General features: G+C 36.4%; 1 protein-coding gene across 1 annotated transcript in view; it reads left to right on the plus strand.

The window, feature by feature from the left end:
• The window catches only part of LOC107302693 (schwannomin-interacting protein 1), a 313,366-nt gene that overhangs the window by 93,360 nt on the left and 207,939 nt on the right, over window positions 1-12,067 (plus strand). The window lies entirely within an intron of this gene.

Below are 12,067 nucleotides of genomic sequence, written 5' to 3' on the forward strand. Positions count from 1 at the left end.
GAATGAAATAGATCTTTGGTCTGAAGCATGTCACCCTAGGGCAGGGGTAGGCAACCTCGGCTCTTTTATGACTCATGGACTTCAACTCCCAGAATTCCTGAGTCAGCATGCCTACCCCTGGTCTAGCTTCTTCTAAAAAATCTCCAGTGATGGAGCGCTCATGATTTCTGGAGGCAAGCTGTTCCACTGGTTAATTGTCCTCACTGTCAGGAAGTTTCTTCTTAATTCCAGGTTGCTTCTTTCTTTGATCAAATTGGCAGAGCCAGGTGTTCAGACATTTCTGAAGCACCAAGAATTGGGGGCCCATCTCACCTCTGGGGGAAGAATGTTCCACAGGGTGGGGGCAATGGCAGAGAAGGCTCTCTTCCTGGACCCCATAAATCAAAATTCTTTAACTGGCGAGGTCCACAACATGCCCTTCCTGCCTGACCAGGTGGGATAGATGAAGTAATGGGGTGAAGATTTGTGCTTGTGTGTGTGTGTGTAGATAAAAATGCAACATATATTAAGTTTGAAGATATAAGTTGGATCCTGCTCAATTAGTGCGGTGTTTTAATATACAGTGCAACATGTCTATTTGTAGCAACGGATGGAAACTAATCAAGGAGAGAAGTAACCTAGAACTAAGGAGAAACTTCCTGACAGTTAGAACAATTAACCAATGGAACAACCTGCCTCTAGAAGCGGTGAATGCACCAACACTGGAAGTTTTTAAGAAGAGACTGGACAGCCATTTGTCCGAAATGGTATAGGGTTTCCTGCCTGAGCAGGGGGTTGGACTAGATGACCTTCAAGGTCCCTTCCAACTTTACTATTATTATTATTATTATTATATTCTGAAACCATTGTTTTATTCTCTGTATTTCAAGGGTTGTTCATAAGAAAATTGGTCAGAATCACAAATAAATAGAACAAAAATATATTAAGTACATTACATTAAGTAAATTATACTGTACATTAAGTAAATTATACTCTTGGATGGACTATTGCAATGTACTCTATATGGGGTTGTTCTTATACACTATTTGAAAGTTTAGCTGGTCCAATATGAAGAAATCCCAGAACCACTAGGTGCATCTTGTTTTATGAGAAGAGCAATGGAGCTGCACTGATTCCTGGTTGGTCCTGGTCAGATGTCATCTTTAAAAACCTAAATGACTAACCCTGGTTCATGACTGCTGTTCCAAGTGGCTCATGCCTATAAGAACTGGAAGGGAGAGCTTCCTTTTAAATTCCCACCATGAAAGAACATTATCACTCGCTTATTCTGTTGCTATCTTACTTACATGTAATCAACTTGTTATCAACCCAGATGATGTTTTGAAAGGCTATTAAGACCTAACTATACCAGAAAGCCTTAGGAGAAGGGGGATGGAGTTGGATGACTAAGGTGCCTCCCAGGAAAAAGCGGCAAGGCAAGAGATACTATAAAAAGAGTAAAACTGCAGTATGCAGTTGAAAATGTCAAGGTGTTCACAATCAGACTGATCTGATTGATATATATATATCAATATATATATATATATATATCAATATATATATATATATATATATATATATGCCAAACAAATAAAATAAAATGAACACCAGGGTAAAATAATCAAACTCTAGGAGTTTAATATTACAGTACCAAATGCCAAGCTTTCGTCAGCGTTCTGCTGACATCATCAGGGCTTAAACGGTCAGTCTATGGGAGAGTCTTTTATAGTTCGAACTTGGTCTGCACACGGCCCCTGGACCTTGTTACTGGTCCTGGTNTGGTATAGGGTTTCCTGCCTGAGCAGGGGGTTGGACTAGATGACCTTCAAGGTCCCTTCCAACTTTACTATTATTATTATTATTATTATTATTATTATTATTATTATTATTATTATTATTATTATTATTATTATTATTATTATTATTATTATTATTATTATTATTATTATTATTATTATTATTATTATTATTATTATATTCTGAAACCATTGTTTTATTCTCTGTATTTCAAGGGTTGTTCATAAGAAAATTGGTCAGAATCACAAATAAATAGAACAAAAATATATTAAGTACATTACATTAAGTAAATTATACTGTACATTAAGTAAATTATACTCTTGGATGGACTATTGCAATGTACTCTATATGGGGTTGTTCTTATACACTATTTGAAAGTTAAGCTGGTCCAATATGAAGAAATCCCAGAACCACTAGGTGCATCTTGTTTTATGAGAAGAGCAATGGAGCTGCACTGATTCCTGGTTGGTCCTGGTCAGATGTCATCTTTAAAAACCTAAATGACTAACCCTGGTTCATGACTGCTGTTCCAAGTGGCTCATGCCTATAAGAACTGGAAGGGAGAGCTTCCTTTTAAGTTCCCACCATGAAAGAACATTATCACTCGCTTATTCTGTTGCTATCTTACTTACATGTAATCAACTTGTTATCAACCCAGATGATGTTTTGAAAGGCTATTAAGACCTAACTATACCAGAAAGCCTTAGGAGAAGGGGGATGGAGTTGGATGACTAAGGTGCCTCCCAGGAAAAAAATGGTAACAAAGCATCCCTTGTGTAAACAGTTATATTAATGGGACTACAGAAACTCTAGCAATCCATGTGTGTGTGTGTGTGTGTGTGTGTGTCTTTATATTTGGAGAGAAGTTGTGTTAATTACATTATAATGTTATAATATTAATTGTTTGTATTAATTATGATTGGACTGAAGGATAAGTGGCATATAAGTCTGAGAACCAAACAACAAATAAATGCCTAACATTTCTTACTATAAAGAGTGATGTGATGGTCTCCAAGTTTAATAAATAAAACATCATAGTCTAAGCACTTATGACAATGTAGTATTCTGTAAAACAAAGTCATCTCCTACTGCAGCCATCCAACCATGGTCTGATTAAAGGATTAATGAACAAGGCAGTGGGGATGGGAGAAGAGTGGAAGCTATGCCCCATAGCATTTCATTAAAACAGATGTAGAACAGTTCGTTAAAACTGAACAGAAGACTCTTCTGTTCTTTTTCTCCTTCTCTTTCTGACTTGAGCATGTTTGAAATAAATCGGTAACAAAGCATCCCTTGTGTAAACAGTTCTATTAATGAGACTACAGGATCCTTAGATAAGGAATATAGTGCCAATATATTTAAAGAATAATTCATTATTACAATATGTCTTCTACCTTTTTTCTTTCTAAAAAGATAAATGAGTAGAGACAGAAGGTACAACCTTTGGGAGGGGGATGAAAGCTAATGTGATGCAGTAAAAACATTGGCATAATTATGTTTTAACAACAACAACAACAACAACAACAACAACAACAACAACAACAACAATAATAATAATAATAATAATAATAATAATAATAATAATAATAATAATAATAATAATAATAAAAAAGTTGGAAGGGACCTTGGAGGAACCCTATACCATTTCAGACAAATGGCTGTCCAGTCTCTTCTTAAAAACTTCCATTGTTGGAGCATTCACCACAATTTCCTCCATTCTCATATTTACTGCAAAGACATAAGGATGATCTAAAAATAAGAAAAGATTAAACTTTATTTATACATGGCTCTTCTGATCAAATTAGACTACTTTGATCAAATAGTGTGGTATATAGAGAGTAAGGAAGATGGCATTGAAGGAAAGAATCATTCCCCAGGCAAAAGTGACTAGGAAAAAAAAGAGTTCAGAGAAATGAAATAATATTCTGAAGCAGACACCACCCCAATTCATTGAAGGGAGAAGACCGTACCCCCACGGTGAGACTTGCAAGATTATCTTATTATAGGCCATCTCAATAGTTTCAGCCTTTCTGTGGAGTTTATTTTTTGGTCTACCTAGTGGGGCTGACAGATACACCTCTGATGATTAAATCAATATCTGGGATGCTAGCAGGATGATAAGCAATTTGTGAGTTCTGGAGTTCAGCCGTGACATAATGCTGTTGCCCTTTAAAATGGGCTGCATGGTCTCAGTTCAGTTTTTGAAGGATTGGGTGTTTGAATCCTTTTCTTCTCAGCATCCAATCATCAGCCAGAAGGTCAGCAACTGGAACTAATTGCTTCCTTCTAAGATAGATGAATGACTCTCGGAAAGGCGGAGAAATTGTATTTAGCTGTGCTTTCTTAGTCACCAGGGAACAATTGGGTTTTTCCACTTGAGTTCTAATTCAGGTTTTAAGGTAGTTAGGCAAGCAACATCAGGATCAATGGCAAACTATATTCTCATTGTAAGTTAAGGCTTTTGTCTGTATGTAACACTATATGCTGTATTTAATTTTGCCCACATCCACATGATTAAAAATAGAAATGAAATGAAATAATGAAATGGGTACAAAATCTCTTCACCACAACTTGACCAGGAAATGTACATGTAACTCCCACAATGTAAATACATATATGCAAACATGTTTCTGTATGTGTGTGTATGTATATATATACACACAGTATGTATGCATGTGTGTACAGCTAGCAAGATAGATAGATAGATAGATAGATAGATAGATAGATAGATAGATAGATAGATAGATAGATAGATAGATAGATATACATGTGTATGTGTATATTATATACACACACACACACACACACATACACACACAAATTATATTATAAAAACAAATAAACACGAACACCAGGAAAAAATGAAATTAGAAACAACACACATAAATATACATACAGTATATACAGTATATATAGTATACACATTATGTAGTATACGCACACACATATATATGCCTGCTCCAGCTCATTACTTACATATACATTAAATGGATAGGAAGAAGCTCTAATGTATAAAGAAAACCTATTTTTTGTATTTGTACAAGTAGTAACACAGTACAAATCTATCCTACAGGATGAGAATAAACCTGACAAGTTGGGATGAGAATAAATCTGACAAGCTGCACACCAGAGGTAATACTTTACTAAGGCTGAATAAGGTAGCCTAGAGAAGATAAGATTTTAAAAGAACCTTTTCCAAGAGATGTATTTATCACTAAGAAAGACTAAATTGTCCCCAAACAATTTATCTTTAAATAGGAGAGGTTTGCTGAGAATATGGTAATAATGCCAGATGATATTTTTCTCCCCTTTCTCTCATCATATTTGCCAAGCATCGTATAAAAGGTCATTTTTCTTTTGGGATAAATGTAACAATTGCTCTTGAACATCAAAAGTTGTCATGTAGAAGTCTGGGCAGATTTGTTCTTTGCTCTTCCAGAAAGTAGGGTTAAAATCTGCAGTTGCAGATTGTAACTGTGCAAAAGATGTTCAGTTGTCACAACAGCTGTCAGATACTTTCTCCAGAGGTACTGATGCACAGCCTTGGCTATCTGCCAGGCATGGTCTAGGTCATCAAGTATTGCAGCTCCAGTACTAATCACAAGGATCTTTCAACTTGTATGTTGTTGCTTGTTGCAGTGTGATGAATATGTGTATATTCATAAATATATATATATATTTCTTTCTGGTGAAGAGATTCTATGCCAGCTCTTCCTCTACTGTGGAAAGAAGGACTGTAATATAGCCAGGATAGTGCTATAACTAATACAAGAAATTAGACCTAGTGTTCTCCAGCATGAATGCCCTAAAGTTGGTGCACTGAGCAGAAAATACTGCTGGAGATGATTACACAAAGGCTGAAAGCCAGATTCCTAATATTTTTACCATGCATGAACTCTCAGAAGCTTCATTTATAGTTTATGATCTGTAAAATGGAAGCTACAATGTTCCATGTCATCAGGTTACTTGGGAATAGAACAAAAGTTGTAATGCATTTGAAATTCATACTTCAAAAGTTTTACAGATTTAAAAAAAAAACCTCCGGTGTTAATTAATAAAAATCCAATACTTTTTTCCCATAAAAGGTCGTCGGTATGGAAAGTAAGATAATCCCCAACTACAATCATCCTTCAACATACAAAATTTCCAGGTGCTTTTGTTATGTCAAACATGTCTCTTCTTTGTCATTAATATGACTTATTAAAAGATATTGGAACATATAAACAAACAAAAAATGGTTATTTTATTTAATTAATCCATTTACATTATTGCAAATCTCACATGGGCAACTCTGACTTCATCCTATTCAACTAAATTAATTAATTATATAAAATATAATTTGCCTTTATTAAGTTTTACTTCCTAATTAATAACTCCAGAAGATGGGATAATTTGGTCGGTTTTTGGGTGGGAGGGGGCTTTTTGTTCAATACTTTTTAAGGCATTTATTGATATACTGTAATATTTGATCAGTCGCTTTAGTGTCTAAAAATTCTGATTGAACCACTTTATTTTTTGACTGAAATCCAAGGGAAGGTTTGGGCAGTTTTCTGAGCCTTAGGCTTGCATCCTGAGTAATCAGTGTGTATAGGCAAACCTAAATGATCACAGACTCCAAAAAAACTCCTGCAAATTTGATTGACTGGGCTTGTACGTGCAGTTATGCTAAAGTTGCCCTGATTGTGAAGCTGAAAAAAAGCCAAGATAATGAGTGAACTATGCAGTTGAAACCCCATCCCCCTTTTAATTTGAGAACAATGCATGTGGCACATTTTAAAAGTGGGAGGGGACTTTCATCACAGAGTCTTATCTGCCATCTTGACTTTTTTTTTTTGTCCCTCTCACCCCCAACACCCCTGGCAGTAAGAACCTTCAATTGGCATGATATACTGTAAATATAACTACAGATGATAGAATCAAGATTTTCAGCCTTCCTCGTCCTCCCCCCATACTCACAGACACTTTAAGAATATTTTGTTTTGTTCTTGAAGTATCATGTGTTGGGAAAATAAATTAGGCTTTGGTCTGCACAAGTTAGTGTAGGAATTCAAATTAACGTGTTTCTATTAGACAGATGTTCACTTTCCAATCAAACACATTCAGTGAAGAGGAACAGACCTTTCCATGAGTAAATGGTTCTATTCTTGAACTCCTCTTATTACTAGGAACATTGACCACCAGAAGGCAGTGCGTGACTAGTTCCATCCTATTGGGGATCATCAGACTCATATAGTGAGATCTTATTATACAGGGTTCAGAAGTCTTCAATTTAAAATTGAATTTGTGGACCATTGAACTTTAGATGACTATGAACAGTGCATTAGCTTTAGAAGCATGATAGAATGCAGCTTCTGTATGTCTCTGAGAGCTTGAGGAAAGGTGGACTATATACTGTATACCATTCTGATAGATTATTACTACGAAGTGTTTTTCATCATTTAATCAGAAATTGTGTTCCTGCTATTTAAATCCATGTTTCCACATCCAATATTCTGGAACAATAGAAAATGTGGGGAGAGGGGTATTCAGTTTTTCAGCTTTTTTAATAGTTAAACTTACCTGATCCATTTTTCTTCTAGTTATTATTTTCTATATGCTAAAATTCCCTTGTCCCAAAAAATGTATATTTTTGGGAATGTATCTCATAAGACATTTTCTCTAAAGAATAAAAAGATCTTAAGAGAGATGTGTTGTACACAATGCTTCCAAACTAAAATGCAGTTTAAAGTGGTTTTGTAACAAACAAATGCAAATGCAGATCAGATCAGAAAGAAGTAGTACGGAAAAGAAAAGCATAAGACATAAAAGTTATTGGATTGTTTCCTTGAGTGTTTAACTTCCCCAAGAGCTAGCATTTCTCCATTAGGAAAAAAATATATGTATACTTGTTTTCCTAATCAAGTAGAAAGTAATTCATTAGGCTTGGGTGCTTTAGAAAAGTAGTGCAGATTAAAGTTTGAATAAGCTCCTCCTTCATTGCCAAGGACCCAATTTATTCCATTACTACTTTTAACAGCAATTAAATGCAATCTGTGATCAGAGTGTTATTTATTTCTCAGACAGTATGTCAACAGATATCTCTATCCAATTAGTGTTGTAGAACAATACTAGCAGGGTGTGATGGAAAAGAGACATAGGAAACAGAGGGGAAGGGAAGCACTTAGCATTTGTCTAATGCAGGTAGAGAAGAGCAGTTATCAATAACAGCATCCAAGCACCACATTAATGAAGAAATTTCAGAAAGTGACAGCTGGGCACTTTTGAGAAAATTTTAAAGAAGCAGGAATGCCAGAAACCAGAGATTTCACCTCCAAGCCCCAGTTGAGGTTAAAGGGGGGAACTTGACAATAAGTAACAAAGCTGGCTTTTTAATTCTTGCCTGGTGCCTTAACCACTATAGTGGATGGATGGATATCAGTCAAATGCTTATAGACACCATATTTATTTACTTCCCTAAGACTCCTTGTTTTCCCCACCTTATCTGCTCTGCATGATTCTATTTATGGCCACCCAGGAATGACATAAAAAAGATTTCATGTGGGCCAGCTGTTGTAGAAATCTTAGGCCACCCTGAGAGAATTTAATGCCTAAGGATGGATTTCTCGTTACCCTAAATGGCTTTCTTTCCCTAACAAACTGCACATTAGTCTATCTCCAGGAAGACTGCAAGGGAGAGATTTGAGGTTTAATTATCTATTATTTCTTATGTATGCAGCTTAGCTTGAGTGGGGTTTTTTTCCAATTTAATTTAAAACCCTGAAATTCCTTTCAATGGACTGCAGCATGCAAGATAAGTGAACATATTACACAAGATTTTAATTCCATTAATAGCCCATTGCCACACCATAAACCAAGAAGACAAAAGTTCCAATAGGTAGTTATCAGAACCTGAGGATGAAATTTTCTCGGGATGCTTATTTACTTACAGGCTATGATTCTGTGAACTATCATTCTTAATTCAAAATGCATCACCATTTGAAAATGTTTTTTTTAAAAAAATAGAAGGATCTCTTTGCATAAAGAAATCATACATAAAGAAACAATTGCTCTGTTCAACCTAATGATAAAATAGGATATTTTTTTCTCAAATTTTTGAATGAGTTTAAATGGCTTGGCTTGCAAATAGTAATAAACCACAATGAGTGGAGGTCCTATTTGAAAACACATTAGTGAGTGTGTGAACCAATTTGTCAATTGCAATGCAGACACTAAAAAAGTGAAAGTGATTCCAAACGATCACAAATTTGAACATGGATTTTAAAAAAACCTGTTAATGATTGCTTGCACAGGAAAAACCAAGTAATCTTAAGAATGTTACAAAGATGACAGTTGCAGGGGCTTTATTTAAAATACATATTTTTTAAAAAACAACTATAATTCAGATGGAAATACAGCACATCTTAGTGTGCTGCTTGCTTAGTTGTCCAAGCATTGAATGACAATTTGAAGACCCCTTGGCTTTCATTTCTTGGCTGTAGTTGATGCATGTTTAAAAATGGGAGGGGGGTTTCAGCTGCTCATTCTTACTATGTTTTATTTTTACTTCCGTTGTGGATACCATTGTTCTTTGTTTTTGTTTTTTCCCCTTATACTGGATTCAGACTAGGCTGCCCTTCAAATAAAAATTTTAAGTTGTGGAGTCCTAGGTGCTCTCTGAGCTTGTTTATTTTCTTGCAGATGTTTCATGACCTAACTAGGTAACATCATCAGTACTAGAAGGGAGTGGGGTTTGCTCTCTGTTTATATACAAGAGGCTTGCCCCATGAATGTTGGTGAGAGTGATTTTAGAGACTTTAAAACTGAGGATTGATTTATGACATCTGTTCTGACAGAACTGTCCTCTGTAAGGTCAAGTCACTTAGGGCCAACCTTAATGATTAGTAAACCTCAGTTTTCAATCATCTCCAAAATTATGTAATAGAATGTGCCTCAGTTTTGTTTATGTCTGTAAAATTCAGTGAGTAGCTTTGCTTGTAGACCTAAATAGAGACCTAAATGGATCGATGGTGTGATCTGGTATAAGCTTTCTTTGTTTGTACTGTATGCAATACAAAGGCTAAGATGACTTTTAAACTTTGAGGCTAAGTTAAACAAGTGATCTCTCTTCTTTTTTTCCCCATTCTGTCCCATTATTATAAGTATCCTATTCTGGTTCTTCACCAAAGGAAGCTTTGCAGGTTTTATTTGCTTGTACTAAAGTGAATAAGGTGCTAATCTTATAGATTGAGCAGAAGGTGCTCAGCAGGAGATATTGTGATTTTCTTGAAAGATGCTGATTAAAAAGGATGCCAGCCTAGAGAAGAGATGCTGTTTAGAGGGATAAAGCTGTACCTGGTCTCAAAGGCAGATGGTTCATGAGAACTACTGGCTGCTTTCTTGAGCCCTTTGCTGGTATTTAATGATGTTCCAGATATTTAGTATATTTCCTGAGAGAGCTCTATGTGCACTTGATTTTGTTTCTTTCTTTTCCATATTTCTAAAACCACCTAACTTCTGAGTTCTGGGCAAATGTGCAAGTTGAAAACAGAACATCAGACAACAGAAACAGAAAAGGAAGATGGCTATCCCAGTGGAAAAGACATAAAGCAGACATATCAAACTCGCGACGTCACATGACATCGCACAACATATTGGGACTGTTTTAACATTGCCAGCAATGGGGTGGGCATGGCTTCCATGTGACAGGTCTGGCCCGTGAACCGGCAGTTTGACACAAAGGAACACCAGAACTATCCATAGTCCAAAAACCTTCCAGAAGAATTTATTGGGGAACAATAAAGTGAGAGAAGTTTTTGAATCTCTGGGGACATGCTGTTCCAAGAGAAGGCAGGCTTCCCATCAAGGGACATTACTTAATGGAGAATATCTAGAGTAGCCCAACTCTGTCTGATCTTCTAGAATGGGCAGAAACAATGAGAGAGAGAGACAATCCTTCAAGTAACTCTGCCCTGAGATACTTAGGGCTTTGTAAGTGGTGAGTAGAACCTTGAATTGCACCCAAAAGCTTAACAATAACTAGTGCACACCATGACAAACCCATGATAGCTCATACTGCCACATTCTGGAACAGTGTAGTGTCTGAATGGTCTTCAAAGGCAGCCCTTTGCAGAGTGCATTCCACTTTGAACACTTGAGTAACCAAGATTTGAATGGCTATGAGAAGGACCTCTTAATCAAGGAAAAGGTTCAATTGGCACCCAAGACCAATATTTATGGTACATCTGCTACCTGTTCTTGGAGCATGAGCTGAGAGACTAGGAAGACCTCCAAGTTGTGCACTAGTTCCATCTGGTGGGGTGCCAATCCCATTCAGATCTAGAGATGGAAAATCTCCAGATTCAGAAAATCCATTGTGTTCATGCTGAGCTTGAGCCTGATTCTTATGGTCTCAAAGCTTTGCAACATTATTCTGTTGGCAAGGGGTCAAAATATATAGCATAGTAATGAGAGCTGATCCTGAGATTATGGTTACCTCATCCAGCAACTTCATGTATATGTTAAAGGAGCTGGAAGTATCAAGGTCTTAATTTGTCACTGTTTTGGCATTAATCTCTTCCCCTTCCACCGTTAATATTGATTGGAAGCAAGACATGGAGAAAGGAGAAAAATCATCACAACGTCATTTCCCTTCACAAAATGCCTGTAATCAAACCAAAAAAATATCATGATTAATTCTATTTAAGTCTTTTGAGTGGTCAAAGAAAGGTAAGACTGTAGTACCATTTCCATCCCAACTCTGCTAGAGGACATCAACAAGGCTGATAAATGCCATCTCAATACCGGTTTGCAATCTGCAGAAAAGGGATCAGATAATCCATTTACATCAGCTCTTGCTGAAACTGCAGCCTGACCACCTTCTTAACAAGCCTTTTACCTACCCTAGAGGGTGGGCAAAGTCTTCATTGCCTCTTTCAATGCAGGCATAACCACTGCCATCCTTAGAGAGGAAGTCACTATTGCATGGATCCAACTACATAGAGTAACAAGGATTGACATGAATTGAATGAAGAGATGGCTGTGTTAATAGACTAAAAAGATCCTGTTGATCAAACTTTTTCTATGTAAGTGAGCAAGACCTGCCTCAACTGGCTGTACCCCAGTCAGAGTTCAATTTCAAGTAGATCTGAATAATTTTATCTGTCAGAATCTGCAAATATTCTTCACAGTAGCCCTGTTGATATATTGTGTTCGATTTCTTCACATCAGGGAATGGATTTCCTTAAAAAGGAGCACTGGCCAACTATCTGTATTAGAGACTATCTGCACAAAGCAGAAACTCTGATTAAAATTT

Source organism: Protobothrops mucrosquamatus, unplaced genomic scaffold, assembly GCF_001527695.2.
Source record: "Protobothrops mucrosquamatus isolate PMUCROS unplaced genomic scaffold, P.Mucros_1.0 scaffold_281, whole genome shotgun sequence".
NCBI classification, from domain to species: Eukaryota; Metazoa; Chordata; class Lepidosauria; order Squamata; family Viperidae; genus Protobothrops; species Protobothrops mucrosquamatus.